The following is a 19691-nucleotide window of genomic DNA, read 5'->3' as shown; positions in this document are numbered from 1 at the left end:
TGCATTCTTTTTACGCGATTACTACAGATAAAATAAACAATTTACCTTTCACAAAACATTCCCGCGTCCCGCACGAACCGAAAGAGACAGAGCGGCAGGAACAATACAGCGCCCTCTACAGCAGACGCTTAGGGCTCTTACACAGGCAACGCGCAACGCGTGACGCACGGCCAAAGGCGACGTGTTAACCAATCAATCTTTTGTTCTTAAGATAAAGTTGTAAATTGATTGGCTATCGCACCGTCGCTTGTCACGCGTCAAGACGTTACACATTCTATGTGTAAGAGCTCTTAGTGGCTATCTAGTGACTATTTGCCGCATCATAAAGTGCCCTCTGTCTTTTCCGGTTTGTTCGGGACGCGCAAACGCTTCGTGAAAGGTAAATTGTTTATTTTATTTGCAATAATCGCATAATAAAAATGCATAAAAGTTGCCAATTTTTATCGAAAGTATTAATTAAAGTGTCGGACGATTGCCAAAATATATTATTTACGGCGGATGTCGGCGGATTAACCACGTCGGCTATCTAGCAATCAAACCGCATATTCAAAGAGGTTAAACTTTCACTAATTATACAAATATCATACGCAAAATGATCTCTACAGTCTCTTAACAAGATCTAAACGCGTTTGTTTTCTAGTAGATGCATAGTAGCAACGTTATGTTAAAAATTCAGTTCATCGGAATTGCATCGAGTAAAACGTAATTGTTGGTTGCGTCGCGCGATTGCTAAAACAATTACCGTCTTGCTTGTTCTGAATGCGTATCGAATAAATCGCGGAATATGTGTAATATATCTATTATAATACTCGGACAATTGTGTAGATTCGTTGCGGCGTAAAGCACCTTTCGGATGTTGCGACATGATAAATTCCCGCCATTTTTGTGTGATATGTGCAGTGCGTTTTTCATTCGGTAGTGTAGATAATAAGTGCTGATTTTCAATGTTCGTCGATTCTTCAATTCATCTACTCTATAGAGAAATTTCAGATGGTGAGTGTAATTATTTGTTTATTAAATATAATTTAAATTTATAATGTATATTTAAATGTGTATATATATGTATGTATACATATACATATATATACATACATATAATCTAAATTTATTAAATGCTTATTACAAAATTTTGGAAGATATCTATTAAAATATCTATTAAAATATTTATTAAAATCTATTAAAATATTTTTAGATAAAATTGGTTACATAATTTATTGGATGTATTATAATAACTAAATATATAATAACTAATACATATTGTATAACTCATATTAATTGAATTAATATTTCCTCAGATACAGCTGATTTTAATGCAGATAATATGAAGCAATTAGTACAGAAGCTACAACAGATCTACCCCAGATTTACAGCAGCAGAATCTACGGAAGCAGACTGCAATATCCTAGCTTGTAAGTACAATTTTTGTGTAATATTTAAAAATATTTATAATGCAATTACACACATATACTAATCACAAACTTATTTATTAAATATTTATTAAAATCTTTAAATAAATTTATTTATAGAATTTATTAGATACCATTATATTTTATTGTAATTAATATATGTTATATAACTCTTAGTAAATAAAATATTTTTTTCAGATACAGCGGACAGCGTATTTAGCTAGGGTACAACGACCGGTGAGTGAATTCATTTATTATACTTGAGTAATTGCGAGATACATGATATCATTCACCGTCTTCTTATTTGAAAAATGGTAATGAAAGAGTGAGTGAAAGTCAAAAGAGGTTATACAACTCTATTCATCCATTACCACAGAAATTATGTTTTTTTGCTAATATTATCTATTGATATTAAAATTTTTATTGCGTGTTATCTTATACCTTTGTAGGAAATTATTATGCTTTAAAGAATTTTAAGGATAGCTTTTCAAGGTTTGGGCATTTAACTAGATTCACTTGTCAAAATTATAATGTGATGTACTACAACATAATCGTATACAATAAGACTCTGCGTGAGACTGAAACTGACTAGAAGACTGCATTAGAAATTATCTGTTGCTACCTCTGTGTAGTATGGACGACATTGTCAAATTGTTACAATAGATTATACTTGCAACCCTTATAATTTAATACAAACTCAAAGACGAAATATCTTATATTTTTCACTTTTTTACTCAACATTATGAGATAGACAAACATAAAATAGACAGAAGAGGATACAGTTTGACTAAAAAACAAAAATTTGTAGCTATCTAATTTAGACTTATCCTATATTTCTTGAGAAATAATAAAAAATTAATTATTATTACAACTTTGATTATTATATAGAAATAATTAAACAATAATTTTAGAGATTTAACGTTTTCTAAAATAAAAAGACTTTTTAAGTGATAATATATATTCAATTATTCAATCAATTTTATTATATTTTTATTTTATTTTTGAAAAATTAGGAAAAATATAAGTTTTCAAGTCTAATATGTGATTAAATATTCTACATCAAATTGTAATCTCTCGGTTATGTCAACATGTAACACGAAAAAGTCATGTTCAGTGTAAGACGGTTATTCGACAGACAGATAACGTACATATATCGTACAAACGCAAAAACGCACTGACAAGTTGTATCTCCAATTCGTCGTTGCTGCGACAGCGAAACTCGCGAAACGCGACAAACGGTACCGCGGTCTCCCGGCTTTTAATTCTCGTCGTCCAACTTGCTCAATCGGGAGGAAGCGTGACCCACTTCTTCTTTATCGCATTGCCGCGCGATGCACCTTGTCGCATGTGCATCGGGATGTGCATCGATCGATCATGAATTAACATACCTGCAGGTTTATACATGAAAAAATTTTATTGCAACATTGTTTGTCTTTCGGATTTTTCTTAAAAATTTGATTTTTATTTTGTAATAATGGAATAAAGACAAATTTTCAGGATAAAATACGAATGAAAAAAGTAAATGATTCAGCGAATGCATGTATAGCTGCGATAAATCTCGATTGACTGCAAACAAAAAGTATTCTTAATAACAAAAATACATTGCTCAAAAATATTATTTACGACATGAAATCGTATAAGAAATGCACGAAGCATATAATGATTTTTTGCTTTTTAATTAATATCAAAAAATACATAAAATGATATGATATCTTTAAAGGATATTTAAAAAATTTGCTTCGCAATTTATTCCTAACAAATTATATCATGCATTTTAATTATATCTAAGAAATTAAAACAATAATCTAAAGATACATATTTTAAAGATAGAGACAAAAATTTAATAATTCCATCATTATAAAATTGCTCTGTAATTGATATAATATTTGTATTACAACTGTAGTTGATTTTTGCTTCGATTCTTCGGTTCAGATATGTAGGTGGACATGTAGGAGCCGCGGTGTCTGGGTCGTATCTCTCTATTGAGTCTTATGCGGCCTTCGATATCGATGAATAGTTTTGCAGACGCGAGTTCGAAGTGTGAACAGAATCCGATCTGCATAAGAATATACCGTAGGAGCTCCATAACGAGCGACCATGTATCGCCCACGCGATTGCTCTGCTATCTTTCCACGCGCGCGAGTCATATGCGATCGTCCCCTACCGTCGTCTTTACGCTTGTACCCGAGAACGATGATGAAGAGGGCAACCTCCCGCGGATAGAAGAAGATCCGTTCTAACGAACGCTCTTCGCTGGATTTATGTCGCCGTTTATCAAATGCGGGATGAAAACGTAAGCGAAACGCGTAATGAAACGCACTCCGGAGTGCATATGTGGCTTTGAGCAATGCTCTCGCAAAATGCGAGATCGCGTTTTTGGATGACCGACCAGTGCGCCGGAGCAAAATCTTTTATTTATTTGCGAAATCTGATTTAAATCTAAAAGTCAAATTCAACAATTAAATTATTATAGATGTTACGAATAAGATAAAGAATTGTACACAATATAGAAGCAAAGATCACATTACAAACTTTGGGGGGGATGATTGGAAGGATTTAATTATGATTGTTCAAGTAAACCCTAAATGAATGCTGAAGTGATAAGTGACAATAATCGTTAAAACTCAATTGGATTGCTTATTATCTTCAGAACGGCGAGGCGTGATGAAGTCGGTAGGATTAATGCCATCACTTATAGTCCGCGGCATGATAACATTAGCAATATATCTTTATTAGTTTGCTATCTACGAACTGTCTTCGTGATCAAGTGTTGGTAGTTGATTACGGGCGTGATCTCGATTGCTGTGCGAATAAGATCCAATCTGAAAGAAAACTCGTTCCCCAGCGCTCTACCTTCGATTATGATTAAATATCCGCCGCTATTTACCTACTTATCATACTCGCATCCTTTATCACCGGACCAGATAGCTAGGAAGCGACCTCGAAAATTTATATCGTTCAGGTACGCTACGACCATCGGCTGCCATTAAGCCGATGGATCATCGCGATTACTGGCCGTCGAGCTGGCCAAGTATGCGAACCGTGCGACATCGACGTGCCAAATCTATAACAGTAATATCAGATCGTATCGCGTGGTGATGTCTTCCTTCTGCGGTGCAGGAAGAGCGGTGACGAAGGGACGTCCCGCGGCAGGTAGAAACACCCGTTACGGAGAACGGCTTCCCGGGGCGACTCCGCCGTTTATCAGACGCAGGAAGGAAGCCCGAACGATGAGGATAATGGAACGTTTGATATTTTTTTTTTTCTTGCTCGCGTGATATAGTGACTTCTAGAAAGACGAGGATAATGCACGCATTCTCATGGGGGTCACGTAACGCCGATAAAATGAATGTCTGTCTTCGGCTTGCATCCTTTTACCAGCTATTTTCTCATCTAACGCGTGATATTACGGATAATAGGAAACTAAATTGTGTCGGTTTCTAATAGAAGAAAAATTGGCTGTAAAAAATATACTGTTAGAGAAATATATCGATTTATAGTTAATAAGGTAGTTAGGTATATAAAATAGCTTCCAGTATCACATAATTTAGTGCTTATAGATTTAATTATGTTATACTACTTACATTTATATTACATATAAAGAAAAAGAATAGCCAATAACACCAGACCGTTTACATAAAATAGTTTTCTTTTTTATGCTGTTATTTAATCGAACAGTGATATACTTATTGAGCAGTACTCGCAGTAACTGATTTTTTTTTATATATCGGTTGTCAATTTCCGAATTACGTGCTCAATCATGGAGATAAGTATCCTATATCGGCCAAGCCTGCCGCAATCATCGGATACTATCGCGCTAATGAGAGCGATTATGACTTACGTAAGTTAAGATACAAAGTACATATACGTAGCTTGCCCAACATACATTAAATGTATGTCGGTGATATAAGATCGCATTATACGTATCTTCCTCTTTCGTGTACGGGGACGGGTGATGAAGAGGACAATCATTAGAGAATCGACAGATCCTTTCTTCAGGGCTTCCTGGAGTTATGCTCCCGTTTATCAGCAAGGAGCAAAAACCCTCGTTCTTACGTGTATAGTAGTCAAGAATCTATGTAGTAATCACAAAAGTAATTTCTAAATAGCTCCTGCAACTCCTGAGGATAGGAATAGGAACGATTCTCTCTGAAACAGAGTAATTATTTTCAAAAATACATTGTCAAAAAATAATACCTTTTTTCATCGTAGATGTAATGAATTAAAATTATTTTAATTGTTAAATATAACATAAGTCTTCCATCTTTTCTTTTGATAAAAATAGGCGTTCAATTTTGGCAGTATCGATTCAAAAATGAAAAATTAAAACGTACAAAGAGTTTTGAATAAAAAATTAGATACATTGAGATTTTAAGAAATTAGATTTTTTATTGAAACCTTTTGGAATTCAAAGCTCGACACGCGGTAGCCGAGGCTTGGTCTGGCTCTAATTCCACGCGTCTTCCAGCAGCCGCGGATTAATGCGGTAGCTAAGTACTAACCGCACAGACGTGCGTTGCCTGCTTCTAACAGTTGCTCGTCAAGCGGACTCGGCGGAAGCCGTCTCGCGAGTTTACATCGATTCACCCCACCGCGGCGATCATATACCACCATCATGCTGATGTTGCGTAATTGCGGCTTACGACCGACTAAGCAAACTGATGAGCAATGAAATAGTATCCGAGTCACTGGCAAATGTGTATCAGCACATGATTCTCGAAGTCGTTATCGAAAATCTGTTGCTTCCATTATATTTGACAACCGCTTGTACGCGTATACTAAAAATACAGTTAAACATATATTTTTATTAATTGCAAGATTTTCGGAGCTAAATTTATTTTTAAAAAAGAACATTACTTTAAAAAATTTACTATTTAAAAACTTTCCAAAAAATTATATTGTATAATTTAATTTGTATAGATCAAAATTTATATTAAAGATCGCGTTCTTACATGTAAGTAGTATTTGCGATTCTTTCTACCAAGAATCAATGCCTCTCGATTTACGAAGAGAGAGTTCAAGACGTCCGACACTAATCGAGACAAATGGTCGCGCGTGAAAAGAGGAGAGAAATCTCATTGGAAACCGAACAATGCGGAAAATGTGATTTGATTCCTAGTATCTCGCGCCGTTTACTTAATTCTTCGAAACTACACAGTTAAATCTAGAAAGAATATTTCGTAGAGCGATTGAGAATCGACAAGGATATCAGGTTGAAAGGAAATAGATTAAACGTAATTAGGAATTAAAGCTTATTTAACAATTATAATTTTGCTGTATTATTTTATTGCTGTCTAATTAATTATTCTTTATTATCTACACATTATAATGCTAATTTATTTTTTTATTTATCTATAAATAAAAATCTATAAATCTTTATTATCTACACCTAATAATGCTAATTTATTTATTTATTTATCTATAAATAAAAACAATTGCACATTAAAATTTTATTAAGCTTTTATAATATCGCAGTTTTTAAAAAATATAATGATTTTATGCACGCACAATAATCTTAATCACAATATTATACGGCAATAAAATGATGCATTCAAGATATGTAAAGTAATAAAACGTGATGGTATACGCTGCTAATATTTTCGTGTGATACTTCTCTTAATATCTCAATCATGCTTTAAAATCGCTCATATTCTTCATTTTATCGGAAGAGATCTTTATTTCCGTGCGCACATCATTGTCTAATTCAGAATAAAATCAACTCTCTTTCGGCATAACATTGAAAGAAAAAAATTCGATGACTTGATACGCTGCCGATCCGTAAGGATTTCGACAGGCAAAATCAATTAGCCGTTAAATTTAATTCGACGTGGTCGCAACGTGTCGCAAGAAACACATTGCGTTCCGCGCGGATTCGCCCGCGGCCATTAACAGCTCCACTCGTCCGTTCCGCTTCGACCGTAATTAATTAAGCTGAGCTTACTGCCTGCTCACTTACCCGTTGGCGTCAACCGATCCCTGTACCATCGTGCGCGAATATCAGCAGGAAGTGTCCACGAGACATCTCGCTGACGAAAATATCGTTATAAGTTGCCCTCAGGCCAGCTGCTCGAGGCGTCACGACGAGGCCGCAAACAAATAAATATGACGAAGATGACGCGGGGCCTGACTCGTAAATCAGTCGGACCACGCTGTGGATCTTGCATCCAGCAAAAGCTCGGATTCTCGTGCGCGAACCTGCAAGGATATTTTTCCAAGTGACACGTGCGCCATAGTTCTTCCTTACATAACGTGCAGAGTGTGCCGGAAGTTTCGTATATAGCAATTCAATGTGTAAATTTCAGTATTAATGCAACAACGATCTCTTTTTTTTTTTAAATAAAATATTTGACTATGCTAGATCTATCTCTGGGAGTTTCTAATAATTAATAATTAATTCAGAATAAACTTTTCTCAGGATGAACTAAAAAATGAAATTTCGTTTATAGTTTAATAAATATGCGTAAATTTAAAATTTTAAGAACTTCAGTTTTATAGATCTAGAAATTTAAAAGATTTCTCTCTCACAGCAAATAATCATAATAATAATGTTACGACCTAAAATCATAAGACGTAGATCATAGGCGTGGCTCTGTTGCGGCGATCAATCAAGATCTAATTCTTAATAATCTTTAATATAAGTAGTATCTCGGAAATGTCCGACCTATCTTATATCACTCTATCAATCTTTAGTACTTTCAAAGATTTCTTGCATTTGGACTCGTAGAATTAGCCGATAGCTCTTGTTGAGGCAAGCGACCGGAACTAGAACCATTAATAATTCGCATGAACTTAATTGCTGCTTTCGGTAATTACACTTTTTATAGAGTTATTATTTCATGACTAGAAAGCGTTTCATTAGTGCCTCAGTTCGTGACATGATACGTCATGATTAACTATCAAGAAAGATTTCAATATTCTCAGGCAGTATTATTGATTATAGGAAGATTTTACGATTTTACACTCTAGTATTGAAAAATTTAAATGTGTTGATTTTACAATTTTTTTTTTTAATAGAAAATAGGAAAAAAGATTTTAATAAATTTCAATAAATTTCAATAAAAAAAATATACGGAATATTAATCGGAATTATATAAATCTTCCTGTAAATTGCTTCTTAGCAATTAATTAATGTAGATTTTTATTAATTGTTACTACATAATAGAGTTTTTGTTCATATTTTTGCAAATAGAAGCCGTCAAATATAATAAATTTGTCTTTACATCACATTTTATTATTGAATTTTAATACTTGTAGCAAGTATAATATTTTCAGAATTTTTATTTTCGTAAAATCAATTTTTATTAATTTCGTAAAATTAATCGTTAAATTAATCTTTAGATTAAAAAAAGATAGAAGCCGAAACGGTAAAAGAGAATAAAATATGTTAATACATTAGAGACATAAGAATCAAAACAAGCTTGTCCTGTTCAAGTCCCAGATGTATGAATTATAAGTCAAGGATATCTCGTTCTCACTGATTCGCGACGTTGAGGCCGTGCAAATTACAGTCTAGCGGTGCACAATGAGGGCGTTTCGCGAGGGTTCCATTCAGTTAGGAAGAAAATAATGCGCAAACGTGATGAGTTGGTGGCATCAAAAGAGACACTAGGTTCTTCTCTCATGACGAGGTCGCACGAGCGAGTCGTGGCCGGCTCGTCGGCCCGCACTCTCCCGAACAATTATCTTAATAGCGCGAGTGGCTCTAACGAATAGTGAGGTTTTTACTCAGACGGAATGAGGAGAGGGAAAGGTAGGCCGCGCTCTTGCTACCTCGTCACTCTGCGGTATCGTCCGCTCGGCTCGCCGGTCCTGATGAACCGCGAGGCTACGTGAGGCTCGTTATCTCAACGAGAATACGAAAGAGCGCGCAAGAACAATCAAGTGAGGTGGAAAAGCTCATTAAACCAAAGTGGCGAAAGTGTCTGCAGTATCGCATCAAAAAGGAAACCCCGCTATGAATTTGAGTTTCACTCGGACGCGCTTCTCGTTAACGTTACGCCTCATTCGACGGCGTGATCTTATCTCGCTGCACCTTGCTGCACGGTTTAGAAAGTTTCACCCGTTACCTCCTCGTAAGCTTGGCAATGTGAATTGCAAGATTCTTCCTGTGTTATCTTTGTTCTAGCAATAAAATAATCACATCTCTCATATATATTTGATGTTCGCTTTGTAATTAGGATTAGGATTTTAGGGCGGTTTCAAAGAAATCATTTCTAGTGATTTATGCATTCGATTTGTATCATACTTATGTAAGATGTAAAAAATAAGAGCACTATGCGGAAGAGTTAATAAATCACAATCACATGAAATTACATGAAACTGAACAAAATAATACGCCGTCGTCGCTGATTATATCTTATACAGTTACAAGATGATTCATCGTCAAGTTGAAGATCTTAAAGCAAATTGTAGATCGCAAAAGAAATTAGATAAGAAAAAATATTTTTATTTCAAAAATATTTTTCATATTTAAAAAAAATTTTTAAAGATACACGATTGACCAATCGAGCTCTTCTTAACCTGATCTCAGAATCTTAGTCTGCATAACAGTTTATAAACCTTCACAACTTTACGTTTTTTTCCACGGAGGATCTATAGAAATTAAACAATAACGTACAGATGAAAGAAGAGAAGGATGGAGAGGCTACAGAACATACCAAAGAATTTCCGAGACAGCCGATTATTAAGCCTTCGCGAAAAAAGCATCGGTAGATTCAGAGAGATGATGGAGGAACGGCGTATAGACACTTTATCGAATGCTACCGACGGCTCGATTGGTTATCGAGAATCGATCACCGGAACTGCTGAACGTCGGTCAGCGTTCGGAGAGTTGTAGAAATCTCTTCTTGCCTGCTTGCGGCTCGTGTCCGCTGAAAGATATGACGTTGATTGCTCGTCCATGGAGGACCCGGTGATGCACCGCGCGAGTCGATGACCTCCGCGACGTTCGACCCTTCGAAGAACGAAGAGAAAACGGCAAAGAGAAAGGAAGAGAGAAAGAAAGAGTAAGAGAGGAGAAAGGTTCACGGTAAGAAGAACTTTGACTCCCTGAAACGTCAGTTTCTTCGCCATCATCTTCGACGTCGACGACAACGCCTGCTTCGCGAACGTGCATAGCGGGCGGCTCGAATTCTTCGTTGATTTCTCCAAGTTTTTCACACCTCGAGATTGTCGGTGATATCCCGTTAGCGAGCAAAAGGTTAAGCGACAGCTAATGTTAACGCGAGTCGAACGGTGACGTTCACAAATCGGCCGTAAATTCGTGACGATTGCAATCAACGATTATCTCCGCGCTTCAATCAACACTTTTAATTAATTTCTTACTCATGCATCATAAATGTTTCTTTCAAGCTAGATTAGGAAAGAAAACTGAACCACTATAATAGAATAAACGTTTGCATCGGTAATCGAATCCATAATGATATTAAAAATAATTTCTAAAAACCTTATCTTAATCATTATCAGATTGATGGAATATGAGTTTTTATAAGGAGCATCTCGGTCGCGTTTGAAAACGCGTTGTTTATTGCTTCGATAAAACGAATACGATTGACCAGATTTTTTTTGGCACGGTTTAATAAACTTCTCTCAAAAGAGAGAGCGCTGAAAGATAAGAGTGGGCTACTCGGACGACGCGGGACATCGTAAAAATTAGGATAACGCCAAAGATGCCGGTCAGACGGACGAATCATTCTTATCTGTTTACGAGCTTCGGAATCGGAGCGACGCAATACGCAAGACGGATAAAAAGTCGATGCCGAACGAATGCTGAATGACGCGGACGGGATAGCCAGTTCGTCCGAGAGGAAAGGACTTCTGTAGGTGGAAGGAGAGAAGTAACGCGCGTTCCTCTTTCAGTGCCTTCGCTCAAGGTGAATTCGTCGATAACATCCCACGCCTACCCGCCCGAATAATTAATCATCTGTTCCCAATGAACTGACGTACCGTTAGAGCAGGCCGCCTTCAGGGTACATTGATCCTTGCGCCGAGCAAAAACAATTTCAGTAACACGGCTATCCTGCCACATCATAGACGCGATTATATTCGAATTTAATAGAGTTGTTGGGGGATTCAACTTAGAGAGTAAGCATTCGCGAGTAAAAAAATCTCGATCTCCTTTTCAACGAACAAAAACATAAAGTAAAATATGAAGGTTTGAAGAAATTACAAATGCAAAAAAATATCGTAGCGCCTAAAAAAAAGTAATTTGTAATAACACACTGAGCCATATGAATGAATTAACAAGCTATTAATAATTTATAACGCTCCCGCAAGAACTAATCTCCAACTAATTGCAAATGAGAATTCTTTTGAAGGAGTTAACTTTTATTTAATTGATGATCTCGTAAAGAGAGAGGGAGAGAGAGAACATCGCAGAATATCATCAGTGCGCCAGCTTAAACACGCTGTTTTTATCTACATAGTATGTAGTGAATGAGTGTCGCAATGTATCTCGAGTGCAATGAATATGTTCAAAATGTCTCCAGCTAAGAAATGGACCATATTTTTTTTATACGGGACACACTCAGCGAAGGATCAAACTACGTGCGGCACGATGCACGAGCGGGATTTCGAAGAATCCTTCGCTTATAACTGTAAGGTCTCGCTACCTATAGACCGTAGTAACCCTAAAGCCGGTAAGAAGAGCCTCCCGGTAACCCGATCTCGACGAATTTTGCCGAGAATTTTTATGAGGCTGCTTAATGGCGTTTTAATTGCGAGGCCTCGCCGCCTCGACTGATTAAGCAGTAAATTCGCGTATTCATAAAACACTATGGTTTACGAATGTATAGCAGGTGTATATATATATATGTGTACATACACGTATCTCTCGCGCGACTTTTATCCCGCCGCTTCGTCCCTCGCGCATCATCCCTTTTATTATCCGTCCACCTTCCTTTTTCTTGACGGACCTCACGTCGCGAATTATACGCACCGTGGCGTCATTTCGATCCTCAGCACGTCGCGCCCGATGCAGGAAAATCGCCTTCGCCTGTTTTACGATAAGTCGCGTGAATCGCTCTGAGTCGAGTTCCATTCGCGCGGTGAGCTTAAAATAACATAACGCGGTAATTAATCGAAGGTACGTTTTCATCGAAAACAGCAATAACAACCGGCGATCGCGATCCTCCGAAAATTCTTTACGCCAATCGGCGGAGACTAATGAAAAGTAGCAGCGGGGTTTAATCTTAATTTAATGCTCGTTAAATGAACGACGGAGTGCAATTTCCTTATCCACGCGGCAAGATGTAAAAACAAAAAGGAATATACTAATGTGAATTTAAAATTTATCACTCGCGCTCAAGGATTTACAGCAACGGTGTTGCAATCTTGATCGGTCAGGTTTGTCACTTTCTAGAGCACACAGCCTATAGCTATATGCACAGATAGATAGAGATGGAAAATATGGTCGATCGCGGTAGCGCTAAACCGTCATCGACGCAACCGGCCCCGAGATTGCTAGCTACCTTTAATGAGATGGATGCGGTTGCAGATACGCGATATCTGCGCGATAAATCACCGGTGATTCTATCTCGGCAGGGCATCAATACCACTACCCGCGATGTCGCCCGTCCGTCATTAGCTCGATCGCGAGGCACGCCGAGCCGCGGCCTCGTGGATTTGAGAGAAAGAGAGAGAGAGAAGGAGTCTCCTTTTAGAAGCTCGGCACGGTGCTCGAAAATGAAGGAGGCGTGTGAACGAGAGAACCAGCTTCGTAAAGCAGAAGAAGAAGAAGAAGAAGACGAAGAAGAAGATGAAGAGCGAAACGGGGATGAGGGAGGTGTGTCCGCGCGCAGCGGCTACCTGCAAAACCACTCTCGGGCGAGCTATATATCGCGGTCCCTCCCCCGCGCGGTATCGCTTTAATTTTAAATTAAAATTCATGAACGGGTTATTACCTTTTTGTCGGATCAGGTTACGCACTTTTTCGGGACCAGGCCGTTGCGATTCTCCCCGGCTCTGCGGCTGTTACCCTCGGTCGGCGTGTCTCTCTCTCTCGGTAGCCTCAAGGACGTTTATTTAATAAAACGTCATCGGCGCGACTAGATGCTCGTCGTTGGCAATTATAAATCCTCGTTACACACCGCGAAAAGTATCGAGCACCCTATAGATTATACACTCCGCCGAAGCGGGTTGTTTTCGAACGTTGTTATCACGAAGTGGATACTTTGTATTACTCTCTTTTGAGTAACTTTAAGTGCTCGCGCGGAGCATGATTATAAATGAGCTGTCGCCTGAAATAGTGGGATAACATATATTTTCTTTGCTTTAAGAAATAAAAAAAAGTTCGTAAAAATATTTATCGTAAAGCTTGCGATCATTTGTACTCACGGTTTGCATTATTATCTTGTTCAGTGGCTTTCTTTTATTTTCTCTGAAATCGTTATATATGTACATATATAAAATATTTTAGAATTAAAATTGCAAAATTTGTTTTCGGATATTATTGGTATTTTCGCGTAAATTGCGAAAGTATTTTTAACGCGAGAGAAGTTGCACGAAAGAATAGTGAAGCGACTGCGAATTTTGGCCGATTTCAAAGTTATACTTACAGAGTCCTAGAATTAAACGGGTCGGCATGTGCTCTAATAAAGCTAGGAAGAAATTGCCCTTTTTCACATAAAAACTACCTTCGATGATTGAAGGACGACACTTTGAGATGACCTTGGTCTTCTGACTAACCCGAAATTATTGTTCTCTCCGTGCCAGTGATGATTCTTCGAATGCCAAGGACTTTCTCGACGCGATCCTGTTACCCGACATTTACCGACCCTGACATTATTGTAAAGATTATTGGAGCAATTTGGGTGATCGCATTTTATGGCGCAACGTCTACGAGTCTGACTCAAATACATCTAGTAAGGGTGCTATACTATAGACAATAAACAAAACTTTCATTCTGAGTGTGGTTTCCGAAGGCACCTTAACTGATAATATCCCCATCTACGCCACTTTCGTTTACGTGAAACTATAAGTACTGCGGTAACAATAAATGATAATGGAAGCTCGATAAGGAATAACGTTAGCCATTTTATCATATTTATGGACGCAATAATTATACATACTTTGATCATATCTCAAAATTTGTTCTTGGTTAAAATAACGCTTGAAATAATTTCTTCTTGCAACAAATAAAATCTTAAATATTATAATAATTAAAAAATTGATTGCATCTAGGTAGTATGTAACATTTAAAGTAAAATAATAAGTTTTTCATTGAAATGATAATTTATCGACACTTACTAGTTTTATTCAAGACACATCAAAAGCTGTAGTTTCTAATTTACGCAATGATAAATGTGGTATACGCGCTCGTAAAATTCAAATTGAATAAAATAAAAGTGTCATACACCTTTGAGATTTATAACTTAATTGTATTTGTAACATACTACCTCCTTGATCCCCTCGGCTTTTCAATTCATAAGATTAGATCATACTTTGTTTTTACGGACCATAAGTATTAATGCTCGTGCTTCGCATTAAATAGCACGTCGTAAAATGCGCTTCACCCCGTGGTTATTAATTTTTTCACCCAAGTGAAATAATCTCCCTACACAAATCTCAAAGTCGACGAGTTACGAACAAGATAGTTGCCTCTCGCAAGGATACCCATTGCTTGCGCGTTCAACAAGACGTAGCGTACCTCGTCATTAATTAGGAGCGCGCTCAGCTCCCTGCGTCTCGGGGATTCATTTGGGCCCAGTAATGAAACTCGAGCAACACGCAACCATACCGAGCAACGGCAGTAAGCTCTCCTTCGTGTATAAATAAAGCACATAAAACACTTCGCGAGACGAGAACGACAAGAGGACGAATTTCTATAAAGATTTTTGCGCGACTCGTTTCGTGGCAATTCATACGTATTGACTATAAACAGACACTGAAACATTTTTGGCATATTTTTTACTGGAAATATAGAAATAAAAAGAAGCTACTAAAAAGCAAATTTCAAATTTGCATTCAAATTTGCATTTAAAATCAACCAGAAATGTTTTCCACTGCACAATTAATATTTTTTAATGTAGTCATTTACAAATCATCATCAATTATCTCGTATTATTAGAAATGTACCTTCTATCGCGTCGTCGTAAACTATGTTTAACGACAATGTATAGCTGTGTGTTACGAGATGTAGCAAGGACGTTAAGCAAGGACTGCACTCTAAGTCGTGGCGCGTTCTGAGACGCCATCCGTCGCACTGCAAAACATTTATTTGCATACCTATCGATTACGGTGCAATTTGAGAGAATATATGGCGGACACGTCTGAGGTGTCCGCATAATACAGATGCCATGGAGTGAAACTCACGGCACAGCGAGTGAGATAGGCGGTGTATGTAGGGACGAATTTAAATAAAACAGAACCCCAGGTTAATTATTTCCGCTGTTATTTTTTCTAAATTAGTAGTAGCAGTATAAACATACTTATTATATTATGAAAAGTCATTATATGCTTATGATGATAAAAACAATATAACTCAATCGTATCTCATTTAAAACGATTCCTTTAAAAAGACAAATTTTTAGTAATAATTCTATTTAAGACGAAACTTAAAAGTTTATTTTAATTAGGAAATATACATACGCTAAAATTGAATTGCATATATGAATTTAACATGTGTGAGGCAATGTGAGGAAATTATTTACTTGAGATGAAATCTTGGAATAAAAGAACTGCTAATGACCAGTGCCTATTAGGAGAGTTAAAACAGTTAGGAATTTCTTTTACAAGATACATTTATCTTTGTTCGAAACACGGTACCCGTATGTTCGAACCTCAATCCGCGCCTAAATCCAGCGCTGGCGGTGTGAAAACTCGTTTCCACAGAGCGCAGTGCCCGGCTAGACATGCGTGGGCGTGCGTAACGTAGCGTAACGTCGGCCGCGGCAAGCGCGAGCGCGCGCGTATAAGAGGGAGGCGGAATGGCAGCAAGGCATTTCCAGATAATGAGCGGCACTTAGGCCCGCGTGGGTGGCTGAAAATAGCCCCGTACGGACGATACAAACCATCGTGTGGCCTGTAATTCGAACCTCGGTCAGGTGCGCCGGGTCGATTACCTTAATTCTCGAAACTCGTTCCCTTCTCGATTTAGAGGCGCTCCCAGAGGAGGAAGCGCTGTATCCCTTCCAAGCCGCAACAACTTCAGTAATACCATCTTCGTCAGGCGCTGGCGCGGAATTGCTCACTTAATATATTTTCAGTTTAAAATTATAAAGTTGAAATATTATATTTAAGTGCGTATCGTTTGCAATTATCTATACGCAGCATTTTATTTAAGCCCGTCCAGGGTCTTTTTCTACTTAAAGACATTCATCACTGCATAAAACAATATTATTCCGAAAAAATTGCACGTTAATTTAAATTTCATTTAATGCGAGATTTATATCATTACATTAATATTCATACGTTCTAGACAATTGAATATTTGTCTTTTATTCAAAAAAAGAAAACTACATTTTTAAGATTATAAATTTTACATAAATACGAAATCTATTAATTATATTTTATAGATGCAAAAATAAGTTTCGCGGAAGGGTTTTTCGTTGACAAAATATATGAATGCAACAAACACCGTTAAACTCGTCAACGGGTTATAGCAATCAATTTAAACTGAAGCGAACACACACTAGACGACGTAATGATGCTTACCCTTCTTCTCCGCCGACATTAGCCACGCCAACCATTAAGTATCGCGATGTTCTCTAGGAAGGAATAATAACCGAACGCGCCTGTTGTCGAGCGCTTGCTCGAGGAAGGAGGAAGCTTGTTAAAACTTTAGTTAATCACGGCTCGGACATCGGTCACACGTTGTCGTGCTCAATTCTCCAAGTACGTCGCTCCTCGCGCCCTACCGGACCTCTCCTCGTCCCGCGCGATCCCGAACCGTCTTCCATCCGCTCTCTATCACCGTCGTACCTTCATTCTGTCCCCTCCGCCCCTGCCCCTTCGTGCATCGGACATCCCACATAGATGTATCTCGGTCTCCGTATCGCGGAGCTGAAAACTCAATTACTGCTTAATGAATTGGCACGAAGGCTGCTCTCCGGCACGAAGGAGGCCAACGGGCCCTGCTCAAACGGGGCCCCGCGGCCCATTGGTAACGAGCCGGATTGTAACCCGCGCAACCCGCACGTACATACATCGACCGCGAGGAGATACGGAGTCTGAGATACGGAAGATCTCGAGAATCGATTCTCCCTTAGCGGCCGCGATCGACTAACAATAAGCGCACACCGCATCGATGAAACGCGCTCGTCTCTCAACAGCTGATCGATCGGTACCGTGAGATACCGTAATCAGCGATTTCCCTGATCCGAGATCGGTACCGAGTGAAGTGCCGGGTCGCGAACGCGCGGCTTCAAATTTGATGGAAGATACTACATTATACAAGATGGGTGGGACTGAAGAAGTTCCGCGTGCGCCGCTCGCGATAATCGCGAATACGTGTGCAAGATTTAATGAATAAACTTTCCAGAGTGCCTGGGAAAGACCGTTAGCTCGTACTTCCATTAATGGAATCGGACGAATATCCGAAATTTTATCGAAATTATTTTAACAGTAAAGATTTCCTTAAACACGGATGATGAGAAGACGATATGGAACAACATTTATCTTTTTACGAAAAACAATGCCAACCAATAAGAAAGATTTTAATGAAAAAATATGAACGCGAGATAGATTATTAGCGCTATACCATATTTTACGAGCAGCGAGTGCGCGGATGGCTTAGATTCCGGCATAAATCGAAGGTATATTATAATAAAACTTTTCTGAACCAGCTCACGTGTGCACATCGTCTTCCCTACGTATTAATGGGTCGTCAGATTTTTTTTTTTTTTTTTGGACATCGTGCGAGTAAAAGCCGAGGATTTCACGAGCAGCACCGTACCTGCCCATTCGTCGATCCCGTGGGAGTAAAAATGCAATTAAAAAGGAATCGGGCGCAATTTGGCGCTAAGTCCATGAAATACCGACGACATTAATCGCCCGCGCTACCCAACGCACGACCATAAATGTAAGGCGTAAACACCGGGGACGCTACGGTTATCCCGCGCATTTTGACGAGACTCATCCCGAGAGAGCAAACGAAAAAAAAAAGAGGGAGTTTAAAATGGTATTTCGAAACTGCCTCGTTAGCTATCGTTAGTAAGGGCGCTGCGTTCGAAGACAAGCTAACTAAAACCAGAATTAATTTTTGGATTTATATTCGTGTCGGTATGACGAACTGAAGTAACTTATACATATTTCGAAGTATTTTTCGTAAATGCAATGTAGTGATTTCGATGCTCGGTAGAGCGATGTTGCGCCAAGAAAATTCAACGTCTGCTATGCACGTTCACATAGTGGTTTAGAAAAATAGCCTATTTCCGAATAAATCTATAGATCCCAAATAGATCGATGATTCAGTTACAAAACACATTTTGTATGTTCTACATTAAATTATGCATCTATATACATTTTATAGATAAATTATACGTTGAAGTTTTTGAGTTCATAAATATAATTTAATATATATCTATTTATTACAAATATCAATGCAAAAAAATTGCAAATAAAAAAATATTTTAAATAATTTTTCTAAAATACCGAATACCGCGATATAAAATAATACGTTTATCTAGGTGCGTTATTTTTACGCGTTATTTTGTCAATATTATCAATCTTGCTAATTTATAATCATGGGAAGAATCATTAAAAATGCATGAATACGAGCATGGAAACAACTTCACATGTAGCAGTTGTTACAACACGCCACAAACAATTTCTCACGTAAAAAAAGATCCTTGGATAAAAAAAACATACGTCGGATAGAGGAAAAAATTGGGTCGCTTTCTTGCAATCGAACGTCGATCGACTCCCAAAGTTTGGTCGCCGTCACGGCAATTGCCAAATAATCCGTTAAGCGTTTCGCGGATGTTCGCGAAATTGCTGATAAGTGGGTATGCCGCGAGAATGAGCGAAAAAACGAGAATCCCGGAAACGGGAGGAAAAGCAAGTAGCAAGTTGCAGCAAAAACGAGGCACAGCTGGTTTCTTTCCCGCGAAGAAGAAAACGCGCTTCCTGTTGCATCGTGCGGCCGCAAACTTATTTTTCAGCGAAGCAAAATTAAGTTTTATATCCAGCGGCAATAATATAACCAGGCCGTTGGTGGGCGTCAGAACGAAGAATAAAACTACCACGCGATGATAATTTTATGCCGCGTAGAAAGACGAATAACATTTCATAATCTTTTTCAAGAATAGCATAATTAATATAATGTATACATTAGTTTTGATTATAAGT

General features: G+C 38.0%; 1 protein-coding gene across 1 annotated transcript in view; it reads left to right on the top strand.

Moving 5' to 3' along the window:
- The first annotated feature begins 348 nt into the window (after window positions 1–348).
- The window catches only part of klu (klumpfuss), a 103331-nt gene continuing 83988 nt past the window's right edge, over window positions 349–19691 (top strand). The window contains exons 1-3 of the mRNA XM_067356250.1: window positions 349–993; window positions 1296–1409; window positions 1605–1643. The gene's annotated coding sequence lies outside the window, so the exon portion shown is untranslated. The remainder of the gene's footprint in view (window positions 994–1295; window positions 1410–1604; window positions 1644–19691) is intronic.

The sequence above is a fragment of the Linepithema humile genome, chromosome 5, assembly GCF_040581485.1.
Source record: "Linepithema humile isolate Giens D197 chromosome 5, Lhum_UNIL_v1.0, whole genome shotgun sequence".
Lineage (NCBI taxonomy): Eukaryota > Metazoa > Arthropoda > Insecta > Hymenoptera > Formicidae > Linepithema > Linepithema humile.
The sequence above is the reverse complement of the archived record's forward strand: the minus strand, read 5'-3'. Positions and strand labels throughout refer to the sequence as shown.